At 37.6% G+C, this 17,722-nt stretch overlaps 1 long non-coding RNA gene across 1 annotated transcript; it reads right to left on the reverse strand.

Annotated features, from left to right (window-relative positions):
• Positions 1–15,688: 15,688 nt before the first annotated feature.
• Positions 15,689–16,654, reverse strand: LOC110676867. Its single transcript, XR_002500785.1, has 2 exons — positions 16,342–16,654; positions 15,689–16,280 (listed from the first exon to the last, which is right to left on the reverse strand). It is a non-coding gene; the product is annotated as an uncharacterized LOC110676867 (long non-coding RNA).
• Positions 16,655–17,722: the final 1,068 nt, after the last annotated feature.

Consider the following 17,722-nt stretch of genomic DNA (forward strand, 5'->3'; position numbering starts at 1 on the left):
TGGTTTTATTGCAAAGTGCTGGGTGAACTTTCAAGAGAAAACCTTTTCATATTTCAAGAGAAAACCTTGTCAACACATTTCTATTTTTGATAAGGCTACCCGAATAAAAACGTACAATTTAGTGAATGAAATAAGCAATTAATGTACAATATAATTTATTGTATGCAATATAGCGTATTACAATATTATTTTTATAGCATATAATTCAAAACCAATTTAGAATATTGAAACAAAACACTGTATTATTTTGTATTGTTTCAATACCTGACAATTTTGATCAAATTCTGTGTAGGTTGACTGACGGAAATAAATGAAAAAAAGTTCAGAAAGCAAGAAATATTGGTTGAAAATTATTTAAGAAGTGGAAATGAGTAGTTTTGTTAATAGAATTGATTTTAACTTTGATTTTTCAAACACCGATTAAAATACATTTTGTTAAATTGTTCGCGTATTGTAAAACAATACACAAATTGCCATATGAAAAAATATTGATATTTGTATTGTAATGATACCTAACAAGCCGTATATTGTATTGTAAAAACCTCATACAAAATACAGTGAACTGTTGAAAACTTTATGAAGTACTGTTATTGTATTGTAATTTTACAATTCAATTCTATTTTCAAGGTTTTTATCCGGGCAGAAAATAGTTGTTAAGTTGTTGACCAGTTTCATCGCCGTATCTTTATTATTACAAACCTTTCGTCGAACTAATCTATAAGCGACTGTAGAACATACTAACATGCAAATTTTCAGGCAAAGAGATTGTTGATATCTATTTCAGTTCAAAATTTCAATAACTTTTCAGAGAGAAATGCACTGTTTTACAATGCATTTTATTTGAGATACAAAAATAACACATCTGATTAATTTATACATGCAATATAGAAAAACATATCTTTCAAATATTGTAAAGGATATTCACAATCGAAATAAGTGTCTTAATTAGGTTTTTTTTTGTGTTCGAAACATACACCATTGCGACCAGTATTTGATCTATTGTAGTATATCCCGTGTCCTTTGTATAGTGCATGTCGTGTTACTTTGTCACTATCGAGAAGCGATAAAGCACAGACAAACAGACGTTACACTTAGAACAAATCTCGATCAAAATCATAGTCACAAGGACATGTACGCCCAATGCTAAAAATTGTGTGTTTGGCCAACAGGCCAACAGATGGCGGTAGTGTGTAAACGTCAAACACGAACAAAAACGATGCGAGCGCTGCGGGTGGCGGATTGGCCACCTACCATATTTTTGAATCGACCGTTAAAAAGGTGGTCGATGGACAGTGATGAGAGTGTGATGTCTGTTTGTCAGTGGATAAAGTATTCGTTTTTTACAGTTGTCATTCCTAAAAGCAAAGAATTCTAATTGAAAGGTTCCGCTTTTTATACCCTTCGAAGGGTGTGGTGGGAACACTCTCCGCAGGCGCGTCCATTTATCAGTCTAAATCAGATCTCTTGATAAAGTCAAGAAGTGACACCGATATTGTCCATGCATCAGAATCCTAGTCCTTACTTCTTCAGACTAGAGAACTAAATAATTAAAAAATTAGAAAACAACTTGTTGATTTCGACTCATTTTCTTCCATATCTCAAGGTCATTCTCGGCTACTGGAAAACCTAGACTTGTCACTTTAAACAAGGTTTAAAATGTAACAAGGACTAATAGTGTTCCTTTGATTACTATAGCATCCTGTTCTCTTCTTTTAAATCAATCAGGACTAGGATTCATTGGTAGATCTTTACCCCATAACGCACCACGAAAAGGTGATCTATCCGCGTTATGGGTCCTCAATTAAGTTAATGATAGTGTTCGTTTTATTTAGTATAAATTAGGGGTGGTGGTCTTACCTTATCAACTGTGGTCAATTTTACCCTGGTTGCGCAATTTTCACAACTGGGGCCTTATTGCAAAGCTTAATTTTTACAACTCATATTTCACTTCGCTGAAGCATATTTCATATTTCTGTTAAAGCATGGATAGGTAATTTGTTATGTTTTTACAAAAAAAAATCTCTTCCGAAATCCTTGGGTGAGCATATGTTAAATTTAGATCAAATTCAATATCAACGAGCAGGAGCATTATTTTTTATATTTGTTATGAAAAATTTAATGTATTGTGAATTTCTTTCACTACTGGACTGCGAAGTGCGGCTTCATAAGTGCAAATATGCGAATAAAAGGGCAGGATTGCATCGAATCATGTTGGTGTCTTCAGAGTCTTCTTTGGATTGTGAAGAATAAGCCCGCCGAAGACACCGACTTGATTTGATGCAATCGCGCATTTTTATTACACGGATAAAAATCTGATCCCCACACCATGATTTACAAATCATGAAATTCATAAATTGGTTAGGTCATAATATCAGGATCACAAATCATGGTTCCTGGAGTCATAATCATGATTCCTCATAAGCGTAACATCCAGTGTGAAAACAGTAAGCGGCGCACTTTGCAGCATCTCATTCGTATCGATCGCTCGTAATTCAGGATAATGAAGCGGTTTAGTGGTAGAGTACGTGGCTCACAATCGGAAGGTTCTCGGCTCGAGTCTCGATGTATGCTATTCTTAACTTTTTTTTTATTTTGTCGATCATGAACGGATGCGCGACTCAGCATTTTTGGCATTTGAATCATGATTTCGAGCAATCAGCTACAAAAACCTAACGCGTGTGTTGCGTTACGGCAATTTGACTCATGATATCATGAGTCCAAATCATGGTGTATTTTCATTAGACGAAAACCCGCTGGAATCATGATATCATGAGTCATAATCTTGTTTTTGGATTCTGATTTCTACCCGTGTAGTGTTTCCGCACTTGTAAAAACTTCTGCGATAGTTCAATGGTGAAAGAAATGCACAATCAATATCACTCTAAATGTGCCGGAATGTCAAAAATCCTGTGTTTATGCAAAATGGTTGGTGAACTTTAAAGAAAACCGCCAATTTTATGCCAAGCTGAAGGTGGTCCTTCTTACCCCGTCTTCCCCTACATTAATTTTACGAAATACGTGGGCCAAATTGCCTTGGGCAAGAGAACGCCTATCTGAACGGTGAAATTTGTGTCAAACATACACACTTAATTTAGAATGCCGAATCTCGGCTAATTTTAACCGAGATCCGCACAGCCGAGAAGTCGGCAAACAAATTTCCTGGGATCTCAGCCAATAAAAGCCGAGTATCAGTAAATCGTGCTTCGTTGTTAAGCAACCGGAGAATTTGTTAGCTGATTCTCGGTTAAAATCGGGAAACCGAGATTCGCACAGCCGAGCTCGTGAAAAAAATCTAAGTGTGTACATTTTGTATTAGCAGAAATGCGTCGAAAAAAGTGATTTTCATGGGTTTTAGTGTAAAAATAGCTTAAAAGTGGGAAAAATAAATAAATTTCACCGATGGAATATTTTCAAACTATCTGATTGTGAAAATATAATCCAAATACTGAACTCTAACGAGAAAAATCCGATATAGGGTAAATCGGGATAATGCGCCCCAACCGGGCAATACGCCCCATTTCATTTTCAAGGGTTTGAGGATTCTTTAATACGATTACTTGTTTACATACCTTAAATATCCACGAAAAAAATATGTTGCACATATTAGATCTTTGAGAAGTATGAAAAACCAATAGATATTTAAAAATATCGAAAATCAGCTTTTTGGCGTAAAATTTTTGAACCGATAAGAAAACCTCGTTGTAAGTGAAGCCCTTTCTTTACTATTGTACTTATTACAAAAACTTTTACCGGAAGACATAGCAAGTGGCGGAATTTCTCTTGGACCATTTCTACAACGCTGTAGAACGTTTTTCTGTGGGAGGGGCATGTTTCCCGGTTTGTTTTGAAACGTCAAAATGTATACCGTTTACAAAAAAAAAAACTGTTGGAGCTACCTGGCAAGAGAAAGTTACATGCAGTGCATGACCAACAAACAACATTACACCTTGACATCAAAAACGATAGAAGTAATGCATTTGCTACTGTGATAGAGCAGTTTTTTCCTTAATGGGGCGTATCATACCTGTTTACCCTACATTCGGTTTTTATAATCGTCTTGTTCAGAAATAGCGTGGCCCGCAGTTTCGATTCCGTTATTGCAAGAACATCTACACTTGCAGAAGAAGCCGTTATTGCAAGCTAGAGCTTAGTAACACCCTCAGTGTGCAAGTATTGGTGTTCCCTTTTCTATTGCTCAGTATATCGGCGCCGGCTGCGTCCGAATGGGATGGGGAGGAAATATTCGTGTTACTCTCTTCAAGGATACTGTTGAGTCCTCTGCACTTCCACAAGAAAACATTAAGGGTGAAATTTGAAACGATTGAATTACGATACGGTTTGTTAAAGACCCTAGGGATCATACAGAAATAATGCACAATTTTCACTGCTTACACAGATCATAATGAAGTGAAAGTGCCTCAATTGAAAAAAAAAAAAAGAAATTTACCCATCTGTACAAAACTTGACTGAACGTCGACACTTTTGATAACGATCCATTCGAACTGAATTGTGACGTAATCTTGAATACAGCTCCTTTACAAAATCATTATAGAATACTAAGAGGGATTCGTCCTGAATCCTAAACGTTTTTTTTTTTCAACAAAAATTCTTCGACTCGATTTGCAATATTATTTATGAGATTTGGTCCACGATTCAAAAAGGTTAGGTAAGTCTGTTAAAAAGATCCAAATGCACCGTTCTACGTAAATTTGCTTTCTAGCATAGTGCATATTGGTTGATTAAGTTCCAGACAATTTAGGCTGGAACAAAAAATTTGAGGTTTTGTGTAAGTAATATCTTACTGTGGGGGGGGGTGGTAATCGAAAATCCTAGTATATCTTACAATGTGAAAAGAGAAGTGTGAACACCGCTAGCGCATGACGGCTCACTATAGTAGCATGTCCGAAAAAAACATGAAACCATTGAGAACCAGAGCTACAGGTCCAAAGCCCTAATAAAGGTGGATGGTTGTGATGGATATGACCGTGGTCATCATGTACAGAACAAACGGACAATGCTGTATCGTGTCAGCACCGAGGAGGCAGCCCCTCTAGCACGATGTAGGTAGCGCAACCCTGGTTAGGTGGCCTATCGAAGACTCTTCACCAACCAAGAAAGGCAAAATTAGAGCAAACGGATTGATTTTACGGCAACAGACCCGGCAACGAATAAAGGACAACGATTGGAAAGTCGGATCTTGGAACGTGAGAACTTTGAATGAACCCACGCGTGTTGGACTCCTGGCTCGTGAACTGCGAAATGTCGGCGTGAACGTGGCAGCAATACAGGAAATACGTGAATTCCGAGCGGTGGGTCCCATTGCCAACACTTCATTCAAGTACCACATCTACTACAGTGGTGGCGACAGAGCAGAACGTGGGGTTGGCTTCATAGTAATAGGGAAGCAGATGAAGCGAATTATTCGGTGGAAACCGGTAAACGACCGAATCTGTGTGTTGATTATAAAGGGCAAGTTCTTCAACTACAGCCTGCCCAAACAACCAGAAATCGCATGAAAGTTCACGTTACAACTCGTTTATTCATACTAATTACATCAAACTCGCTAAACACCGTGGATAAACTCGTCAGATTGATGAGTTTCCTCGCATAAAACACTTCTTTTCTGAGTTCATTTGTACATTTTGTTTCGTCCCGTACACACGTACAAAGTAAGTCGGATCGATCCGTAGCAGCTGTCAAATCATCATTTGTTATCATGAGTTAAGTCGCATAATATTGCAGGTTAGTTCGGTAGAATATTTATACACTCGCATTATATGTTATTATTCATCACATAATATATGCACGCATATCGCCTCCACTTTTGTACGTAGAAGGCCGTTTCGCAACATCTTATAAGTGAAATTTTGCACATATAGAGCCTCCAGGTGATTTCGTTATACGTACATTTTGGTTGTCTGGGTGATCAGCATATATGCGCCAACGAACGGTAAGCCCCATGACATGAAGGATGAGTTCTATCAGAGCCTGGATAAGGCCTACGGAGAGCGCCCAAAACAAGACGTCAAGATAGTCATCGGCGACGCAAATGCGCAGATCGGGAAAGAGGATTTCTCCCGACCCGTCATTGGAAATGAAAGCCTCCATTCCGTTGCCAATCATAATGGCCTGCTGCTAGTAACCTTCGCTGCTGCTAGAGGAATGGCAATCAGCAGTACCTACTTCGCACGAAAGAGTATCCGCAAATGCTCCTGGCGACACGTGAGTGGCGATACATGCTCTCAAATAGACCACAATGTCAGATGTCATGGATGTAAGGACCTTCCGACGCCTTAATATCGATTCTGGCGCGGTTATCCAGCGTCACGAGTTCCACAACAAACAGAACGCTGCGCTTCAATATACAACGCTTGTCGACTGATGGGGTTGCTGCAAGTACCGCCAGCAGCTAGATGAGCAGTTGAAGAATCAACGTTGCTGAGATGTCGACAGCCTGTGGGACCCTATCCACGAAGCTGTGACAACAACGGCGCGGGAAGTGATTGGCACTGGTCAACGACGAAGACGAAACGATTGGTTCGATGAAGAGTGCCAGAGAGTGACATTCATGAAGAATGTCGCCAGAAGCCGTATGCTCGTGGCCGATACCCGACAGAACAGAGAGCAGTATAGGGAAGCGAGAGCCGAAGAAAAGCGAATCAACCGCAGAAAAAAAGGCAGCATGAAGAAAGTGTGGTAGCTGAAGCTCAAGAAAGCATGAAACGAAATGATATGCGGAGATTCTATGGAACGGTCAATGGTGCACGACACAATATCGTACCAGTGCCCGCCATGTGTAATGATCGAGAAAGGAATTTGCTGACCGATAAATCGGTGGTGGCTGCCAGGTGGGAGGAGCACTTTCAGCAATTGTTGAACAGTGAAAATGGAAATGTAGCTAGCAACAGGATGAACATTGATGATGATGATCAAGCTGTGGACCCACCGACCATAGGAGAGGTTGAAAAGGCTACCAGTGAGCTGAAGAACTGTAAGACTGCTGGGAAGGACGAGAACCTAGGCGAGCATCTTTAGCATGGAAGTGAGCAGCTGTACCAGTCGATCCACCGAGTACTTCTGAAATCATGGGAGGACGAAGAATTGCCACCAACTGGTTGGATGGCCTCATACGCCCAATCTACAAGAAAGGACACAGACTGGTGTGTGTCAATTACAGAGGAATTACTCTGCTGAATTCGGCGTACAAAATTCTGACGCGCTTCCTGTTTAACAGACTGAGCCCGCTCAAGGAGTCCTTCGTTGGCAAAGCAGGGAGACGCACTTTCGAATTTACTGTTCAACATTGGACTCGAGGGTGCTATTAGGAGAGAAATGGCACTATTATCACAAGGTCGCACATGCTCCTTGGCTTTGCGGACGATATAGACCTAATTCGAATCGATCGCAGGTCAGTGGAAGAGGCCTTCGTGCCTCTGAAGAGGGAGAGAGCGAAGATAGGCCAGACCATTAAATGTGCCAAAACGAAGTACATGGTTCCAGGTAGAGATATAGTCAGGCTCGATGGTGTAGGTGCTGAGGTAGAGTTTGATGGGGATGTGTTTGAAGTTGTTGAATAGTTTGTTTACCTTGGAACACTTGTGACATGTGACAACGACGTTTCCCGCGTAGTGAAAAGACGTGTCGATGCTGCGAATTGGGCCTTTTACTGACTAAGTTACCAGATTAGGTTCCGCAGCTTGCAAGTGGAAACAAAATTTGCCCTGAATAAAGCATTGATTCTTCCGGTGGCTCTCTACGGGCACGAAGCGTAGACACTGGAAGAGTCAGACCGGAAAGCTTTTGGTGTTTTCGAGCGTAAAGTGCTGCGAACTAATTTCTAATCAATTTTATTCTTGTGTGGTGACTATAATATCTTATATCTATTGGAACAAAAACTCTTCTCAAGCAATATGAAACATATACTATAGTGTTTGTATGAGCATAGAATAAATGAAAAAAATAGTGCTGATACTATACTTCGTATAGACGAAACACAACGTCAGAGCTAATAATCCATCAGATATTATAATCTTTCAAACGACTTAAAAAATTCTTAATAATTTTCCGTGCTTTTAAAAAATATATATACTGGGGACACTTGATCTCATAATTAATATACAGGCATTATTATTTTGCTGCTATAAAATTCTGTTTGGTAACTTCAATTTTCTTTGAATTCTGATATCTTCTTCTTCTTCGTGGCAATACGTCCTCACTGGGAATGAGCCTGCTTCTCAGCTTAGTGTTCTTGTGAGCACTTCCACAGTTATTAACTGGGAGCTTTCTTTGCCAAAGTTGCCATTTTTGAATTCGTATATCGTGTGGCAGGTACGATTAAACTATATGCCCAGGTAAGTCAAGGAAATTTCCATTAAGAAAAGATCCTGGACCGACCGGGAATCGAACCCAGACACCTTCAGCATGACTTTGCTTTGTAGCCGCGGCTAAGGAAGTCCCCATCGAATCTAATCCTATTGCATCAATAACACCGGCAATAGAGCTTCTATAGGACTAAATTACTTTTACTATCCTAACAATCCGATGTTTCACATTCACTCGACAATCTTTCTAACGATTATGCAACAATGTAAGACTCAAGTGCTTCTCGTCACATGCGAAAGATCAAATCGAAGCAGTCATCACTCAATCGGTACGATTAGTGTTTTGACAACGTCGGCGTCTCGATCCATCGTCATAAGCAAGCAAGCAAGCAAGCAAGCGCCCCTTTTACCCATCAGGCCGCCGCTGCATTGCCCCGATTACGCACCACATTATGCACGTGTCTATACCCGGTCTCCGCTCTATGCATGGTGCGTCTACATCAGAACGCAACCAATCGATATTGGCAGCAGAAGTGTGGTTCAAGTTATAGGGACGTTTGATAATGCAGTGCTCTAACTAAATGTGAGCAAATTCTGAGTATACATCCTGAAAGTACGCTCCCATACTAGCAAAACCATATTTAGGTTTTGAAAGATTCATTCAAAATTTGAAGATACGCCCTTTTCAATTTTTAGCTTGATTTATTCTTAAGATGGAGTTTTCAAACTTTACTTATATGTGATCCGCCCTAATCGATGCTCAGCGAATATCTCTTAAGCGACTGTAGCCCCAAATGGGCTCAAGCTGGAGCCCTTAAAAAAAACGAGTCTCACACCAGGCGAAGTGTGGCGAACCAATCAATTGGGTTAGGGTTATACAACCCTTCGCAGGAGGCCCTATGGCCCAGACTAAGACGAATATGGCAACACAACTATGTAGTGTTCAATCGTGCGCGAGTGCCAACACTAATTCGATGGTTCTCTGGTCCTCAAACGTTTTTTTTTTATAATGGAACTTGGCTTATGATGTCAGGTGCCACATCATAGGTAGGGAACGCACAATCAAGGCTTCACATGAGTTTGGCCTTTCGGAACCTCAGAGGTTGATGCTGTTGTTATTTTTGAAGTCCGCTTGATCGGATTACCATTAGCCAGAGTTGCCCCAAGTGCACAATGGTCCGAATAGGAAATTAAACAGGAAAAAACTGTTGACACGTAAGCGCCACTTTCAACATAATTCCTCTATTGAAACGAATAATAAAAATACTTCAAGTAGGTTAGGGTAGGAACAACCAGCTGTCAATATCATGTCATAGCATTTTTAATCATACGCTGGTTAACCTATCTACTAATAGCAACATTTTTTAACAACAGGAAAGTATTTAGATCGTGATATTTTTTTAACATTTTTGCGCTCTTAAAGTTCCCAAAAAAAAAGTTAAAAAAAATTGTATGAATTATTTACAAGTCGGTCCTCCAAGAAATTTCGAAATATTTTCGGATTCAGATGACTAATTATCAAAATCTACACAGATTCTTAAACAAGACAAGTTTTTTTTCTATTAGAATCTGTGTAGATTTTGATAATTAGTCATCTGAATCCGAAAATATTACGAAATTTCTTGGAGGACCGGCTTGTAAATATCTCATACATTTTTTTCTTCTTTTTATGTTCGATTATTCGTTCTTCAATACATCTCTCCCTATCTCGATGGTCCCTTCGATATCGAGATGTAGAGAGGCGACTGTACTTTAATAAGAGTTTGCTGTGGAAAATTAAGCGATTTGGTGCAACCGTTTTTTAGAAATGAGCATTGATGCTTGTGGTACGACTATGGCCATACTAAGAGCTTGAAAACCTCAAAAACATCATATTGTTATTTTGAGATTTCATGTTTTTTTTCAGAAATGTTCCCTTACCCTTACCCGGCATCATATTATCCATATCTCAGTTTTTTTTTATAATTTTGACAAAATGGAGGCCAAGAAAATTCTGGTAACTAAGGCACATCGAAATAACTTTAAAACCAGATGATTATTGATCAATATCAACGCTGATTCTGAAAATAGAAGAGTTATTTAGGAACTTGTGGAAAACTGTGTAAAAATAGTGAGAACGAAAAAAATATCGCGATTTGAATATAATTTTTGGTAATAAATTAAGCTGCTGGTAGAGGATTTGACTTTCTTGGAATTCTTGAATTATTAAGGTTACTTAAAAGCGTGCAGTTTTGGAAATTAATGAGCGAATGAAAGTTTACCTACAGGATGTCTTTAAATTATCCGCATAACAATAAGTTACATCGGGATAAGTTGAAATCGCTGGAGTATAATGAAATTTAAAAATTATATAAATTTGAACTTCTGGAACATTAATTTTTCAATTTGAAGCATTTTTTTAGAGGTGAAATACCTGCCTCTCGACTTATTAAAATCTTGTAGAGTTTAAAGGCATACAGTCAAACCTCCATGAGTCGATATCTGAAGAGACCATCAGTTCAAGGGAATATTTAGTTGCTTGAGGGAACCATCATTCTTCCCATAACTGCATATTTGTAACATTCGACAAAAGTAGGCAATAAGTAAATGGAATACCAATGTTCATTTTATGACGTCATGAGAAGAAACTAAATTTTCTAAAAATTACAAAGAACTCAAAAGTGCTTATCTGAGGCAGAAATTTTGTACAGTTCATGTCACATATTGGGTGAATAGTCAGAAATTAGTTCTGATAGAAATTTGTTTGCTACTACATTAAGAGGCTCATGTATAATCTAAATGTGACTGCTATGCGATTACAATTATCAATGTAACAAAATAAGTTGGTATTTTTTCGAATTTTTCAGAACAGTCTTACAGAATTCAGACTCTCTATGTTATTAACTCGAAATTGTCAAAAATGTCGAATGTGACACATATGCAGTAATGGGTAGCATAGTTATCATAAAATTTTGCTTTTAGTATGGTTTGATGAGTCGATATCAAGTCATGGAACATCGACTCAAGGAGGTTTCACTGTAGTAATAGCATCGGTTTTAATTAACTTACAGGTAGGTATTCCACCCAAGTAACAATTTTAGTTTTACGAATTACATCCAGGGTGCTATAAATAAACGCCCATAAAACCACGGTCAAGGCACTGTTGTCTTCATCGCATCCCCCAAAACCTCTTGTAGATTAGAACGTGACTAGTTGGCCCACTCTGAAAGAGGCTATAAAGTGTATAATTATGTCACACGAATAAAGCAAAATAGCATTTATGGTAGCTATTTTGAGGCCATCTGTTCTAGATGAATGTCGCATCATCTTGAAAATGATTTTATCATAACGTAAACAAAACAATATAAGATTGAAAACATGTCTGTGATAATTTATTTCGTAGTGCTTTTTATTTAAAATGGTTTATCTGAATACAGTGCTCAAATCTTTAGTGCCGAGTGAGATTTATTGTGAAATGTGGTGGAAAAGGAGTAAATTTGCCTTTGCCCCCTCTGAAAGTGACATATTTCAAGTTATTAAGCATTTGCTAGAATACACCGCCTCGTGAAGAATTCAACATTTCTTGGTTGGATTGGGCAGTAATTGTGCTTTAAATTATATTCATGCAGTTTAATCATCATACCATAGTATGGAATGCGCGAATTCATGCAAGTACTATAATTAGAAAAAGTGAAATTGTGGCAACCGGAGTGAAATTAATACGGAACCATAATTGATAGATTGTCATCGACAAATGCTGTTTTGTCATCATAAATACACAAATAAGGGCACATTGTTATGATTCGGCATTTGTGGATATAAAATTGCCATAACAAATGCTGATTGGAGATGATGCAGCTTTTTTTTCGTTTTTCATGGAAACCAAGCAGCATTCAACAGAGTTTGCAGTTTGGGTATGCTATTATGAAGAATATACGCAGAAACAATGAAAATGAACATTAGTTTGTCGTTTTTTCGTTAGGAATAAGTGTTTGCAATGCATCTAAAGAGCCCAAATACTGATTCATTAGGTATAAATAAGGTAAGTTATCAAGATTTAAGTGCAAGTCAATCAGTTTAAAAGCAGCTTTTATGACAACAAGGTGTATTATATAAATCTTTTATCATAGCCGTCACAAATAAATATCATTCAGCCACTATATGCAGTTTAAATGAGATATTATATGCTGCAATAAAACTGGTTTTGTAGCCACAAAATTTCAATTATATAGTTTGTCTCTAAAAGGTTTTGAAAACAACTAAGAGCTGACTTACAAAATATCATCTTCTAGCAACTTTAAATGTCGCCTCTAGCTATCATAAAATTCACGTAACTCTCATAAAACATTAAAAACCCACACTGTGGTAGCTCGAGTTGGTAGATTTAGATTCAAAATTGTTTTGAATAAATAGACTGTTATTTGCATTCATATTACGTGCATTGATACATGCTGATTATAAATATTTGAGCGTGTATGAATAATGCCAGAATAAATTACATTACATTAGGTCGTATGAATAAACTGAGCAAAAGCTTTTACTTTACTCAAATCCGCCTGTCAGATCATTTTCTTGAGCATTTACTCAAGTTGGTATGATAAAACTGAGAACTTGAGCATTTACTTTTCGAACATGATGATTCGTATGAATAAAACGGTAAAAGCTGAGTAAATGCTCAGAAAATCCTGAGTCAGCTACTGACCATGCTCAGTTGGAAACAAACAAGTGCGAAATTGCCTTCAAGCCAGCATTTGGCTGTTGGCCGATAAGAACGTTTATGCGAAATCCATTGTTGGTGCCAAAAGAATGTCTGCTGAAGAACTAAAACAGTAGTTGTTGCCGTAGTATGGACTTCCACCTCATTAGGATTATGGATGTAGAGATTAATTTCCAGTTTCTGCCGCTAGTGAATCAGCGGTGAACTTTGAAAGAAAATCTGGTTCTCGAAAAATCAATCTTCGGACTCAAATTTGTGCTATCAACCGGGAAAGGACATCGAGAGCCTCGTCAGTTAACAACGCAAGAATAAGAATCGACATGAAAACGCTGACTTCAACGCATCAGATTCCCGGGAAAGGGTGTAGCCAAGATTTTTCAATAAAAAAGAGTTTTCCTGAAATTTGTAAGCACAATCTCAGCATTTATTTTGAGTTTTGAACACATTTTTTATTTATTTCTCCAACAATTCTCCAGCGGCTCTTCTGAAGTATATTTCAAAAAATCCTCGACTGTTTTTCTTTAAATATATTTCTGTAATACCACAAAGAATTATGTTATAAACTATTTCAAAAACTCTTACCAAGTCTCCTCCTTGAAATAATTCAACGATTTTTCTACTCAATATATTAATCTAAGACTCCCACTTATTACATAATCTACAATGGTTTAACTAAAAAAATTGAAAAAAAAATCCGCCATTCGCCCAAGAGTGATACTGGGAATTCGTGGGAATACTTCCTTAGTTGAGTGATTAAAGTCCGCGGATACAAAGCCATGCTTAAGCTGTCTGGGTCGATTCCCTTTCGGTCCAGCATCTTTTCGTAATGGATATTTGCTTGACTTCCTTTGACATAGAATATCATCGTACCAAAGTAGGCAAAGAAAGCTCTCAGTTAAAAACTGAGAAGCAGGCTTTGCCCCAGTGAGGACGTAATGCCAAGAAGAAGAAAAAGAAGACTTACAATGGGTTTTTCAGAAATCATTTTTTTTTTCTCCAAATATTTTTATTTTCTGTTCTTCATGATTTTTCATGGTTTTCTACACCAAGGAATTCAAATAAAAGTTATTAATCAAATTAATTGAGAATTCTCTCAAAAATTTGTTCGGAGATACACCGAGAACACTTAAAATAATTCTTTAAGGAATTCCTAGAATTCATCAATAACTTATATATGTGAATTTATTTAGTAGTTTACCCAAACTTTGCTCTTGCGATTTCTACAGCTTTTTATCTAGCTATTCTTTAAACGATATCCATAAAAGTTTTTGTTAAATATTTTTCAGAATTCCTCCAAAAAAATAACTTAGAATTGCATAAAAAACTACTCGAGAAATTCACGTTATGATTAATTTAGATATTTTAGTACAAAACCTCTAAAGGTTCCTACAAACATATGGGTTCTATAATATTACACTTGAATCCTGGTAATTCGTGCATAGTTTCATTCTAGAACACAAATTCAAAATTATTTAAAACAATATTAAAACAATACGCATTATATTACAGTTTAACATTACCTGATTTTACCTCCATATTATGTTCAGTCTGCCCAGCCACTTTAAAAAAGCTTATGTATAAATGTTTATCAGAGGCTCTTAGAGAATTCTGGTGAAATCTGGAGATTTTCTAAGAACGAATAATATAAAAGTATAAAAAAATTCTAAATGTGATTGGTTAAATTTGTTAATGAATTAGGGTAATTAGCCCATTATTGTGGTATAAGAGTTTAATCCCCATTACTCATCGCAAACTCTATTTTCATTGGATATTATTTTCGATGAAGGAAGTTTATAACATTCACAAGCTAAACTAAATGAACATTTTCAAATTTCATCATTGGAAGAACAGTTTTATTGTATGCATAAGAAAGCCTATATGTTTAATCGGTTTCTTAAACAATTAAAATTATTGATCATATGTTATAATTTTACATTTGCCCTATATGAACTGTGGATATTTTTTCTCAATCAGCACGAAAAACTGTATGCTTTCATCCATGCCATAATTCTCGTAATAAGAACCCTTAGAACATCTCCAAGAGTTAAGTGTAGAACTAGCCCTCGTGCGTTAAAATACACTCTAATAAAGATTTAAAAAAAAAAAAAATCTCCAAGAGTTGCAATATAAATTTCTACAGCAATTACTCCTAATAATTGTTCTACTAGAATGACACTATTCCTCGACGGATAACAACAAAATTCCTTCTGTTTTTTAAAGAATTTCTTTGAAAAGTCCAACAAAAACTCCAAGAATTCATATAAGAGAATTTGCAAGAAATTCCTGAATCCACAGATTTCATATTTTCCAACGATTCATGGAAAGTTCCATTGGGAGTTTTTAGACGTTCATTTATAATTACTCCTGCAATCTTCGAGAATTATTTGATGAGTATTTCCAAAACTTTCAACATTATTTAAACTTTCTGGATTCCTATTAGAATTTCTGGAAGTATCTTCAAAAAATCCTAAAAGCATTCTTGAAGTAGTGCAGAATAAATACCATTGGTAATTATTATATGAGATGGAGATTACTTCCGGAAGCTCTACAAGAATTGTTAAGATATCTATAAGAAACATCTTTCTTCTTTACTGAAGAATATTTGGACACATCAATGTTTAAATTTCCTGGGGAAATTCAGAAGATTCTCTTAAAGTAATCACTGCATTAATTCTGGAATTTAACAAAAATCTAATAAATTTATTTCATGATAATCAGTAGTATAGTTCCCCTTGCCGCAATTGTACCAGAAACCTTTTCTACAAGGTATTTAAAACATTTAAGCATCTGATTAGGTTTCGTAACATGTTCCACATAGTTTTTTTTTTATAGCAGGTGGACAGATAGGGTGCAGAGCTTTGGACACTTCCATGATTCACTTTGGCATGGGGGAGTTTTCTCGGCCGAATTGTCTGAAACTTTGCATAAAGAAGCACTTTAGTGCGACGCGTATTGTGGCCAAACATGAACTCTGTAACTTTCAAAAAAGCCTCACTGCCGAAGTCAATCAAAAGTGCCAAAAATAGGATCCGACTCCCTAGATGGTGTTCCCTCTTTATCCACCCTGATGTAGTATCCGGAACCATCTGGTTACGCCGATGTGTCCGAAGGTGGTCATGGTATTTCACACCGACAGCTTCTCCGTTGCTACCGCTTCGGATTCTGATGCTGTTGCTGATGGATAATGGTAATCAATACCGCAGGCATCGGTTCCGCTGAAAGGGTCTCCTGATCTGTCGTAGCTTTCTACTCAACGATGAGAACTGAAAGACAAAAGTTATTAAATTATTACCGTTGCGGGCAGCAGAAAAATATTGCACTTACCGACGCATTTCCAGTAGACAGTTGGGTTCCACTGGGTGTGTGACTCCATCATCAAGCGGCAATAATCGATAAAAGACTAATAACATCCGCAAAGGCACTTCTCTTTGCACCTCGGGACTAAACTTTGTACGTTGCATGAATCGGATAGTCAAAACAAAAACAACATTTTGACAGAGTAAAAGCTATGTTCGAAATTCGAACTTACTCTGAGCAAAGTATCGTTTTATTCATACCGTTTTGAGTAAATGCTCAGAGACTTTACTTTGGCCAAATCGGGTTGAGCATGAGCAAGTACTCGGTTTTATTCATATGACCTATTGAGTGTGTGTGACGGTCAGCTGACAAGCGCATAAACGTCACGACCGCGTGATCGTTAATCAGAAGTCAGTTTGGTGAACATTGTTGTGACGAACGGATGTGCCAGTAAGAATCCGATGATTTCTTTATCAATTATTCGGCCGATGGTGGAATCGCCGAAAGGTAATTGATATAATTGACGGATACTACAATGGCGCAGACGGTAGAATTAAAAAGAAAAAGTTTAAATGTTTTGTTTGTCAACATGAATAGTGAAGACCATGGTGGTAGGTAGGATTGGCGATTCGATTTTGTGGGAGAAAAAGCGTCCCCAGTAGGCTTTCTGCCGAAAGAGCAGTGAATTAGGCTGTAGGACTGATTTCAGAAGAATTTCCGTCAATTTTACGGTCCAAAAAGCGTCCCCAGTAGGCTCCCTGCCGTAAGGGTAGAGGAGTAGGCTGGAAGATTGATTTCGAAACGAATTCCCAACAAATACGGGACAAAAAGCAATCTTTATCACATCAACATCATGCCGTCTACTCGATCACCAGTGCATTGATGGCGATAGACTATGGATATCACTGATGGGTTATGTTTAGCCTTAAACTAAACAAATATAATGGCAATTTATCAGTACAATATTTTTGACAGTGCTGCAGATAGTTTGAAACTATGTGTTGGTCACTGAAAACCATTAATGGCATTGATAATTACCACGTGATCACTCATTCTACAGTGATTATGATCTAGAGTGCTATGTCGCATCACTGCTGTTGATTGTCAAATCGAAGTGATATTGATAGTTCGCAAGTGATATTGATAGTTTTAGAGCATCAGCCATCAGCTGATATGATTGATATTAAGCAACTCTGCAGAGGAGTAGGCTGGAGGATTGGTTTCAAATCGAGTTCCCGACGAATTTACGGGACAAAAAGCATCCCCAGTAGGCACTCTGCCGGATAGTCAGCGGATTAGGCTGGAGGATTGATTTCGGAACGGCTTCCCGGTGATTGTACGGGATAAAAAGCGTCCCTAGTAGGCTTCCTGTCGGAAGGGCAGAGGAGTAGACAGAAGGATCGGTTTC

This window comes from Aedes aegypti, chromosome 2 (assembly GCF_002204515.2).
Source record: "Aedes aegypti strain LVP_AGWG chromosome 2, AaegL5.0 Primary Assembly, whole genome shotgun sequence".
In the NCBI taxonomy this organism is placed as follows: Eukaryota; Metazoa; Arthropoda; class Insecta; order Diptera; family Culicidae; genus Aedes; species Aedes aegypti.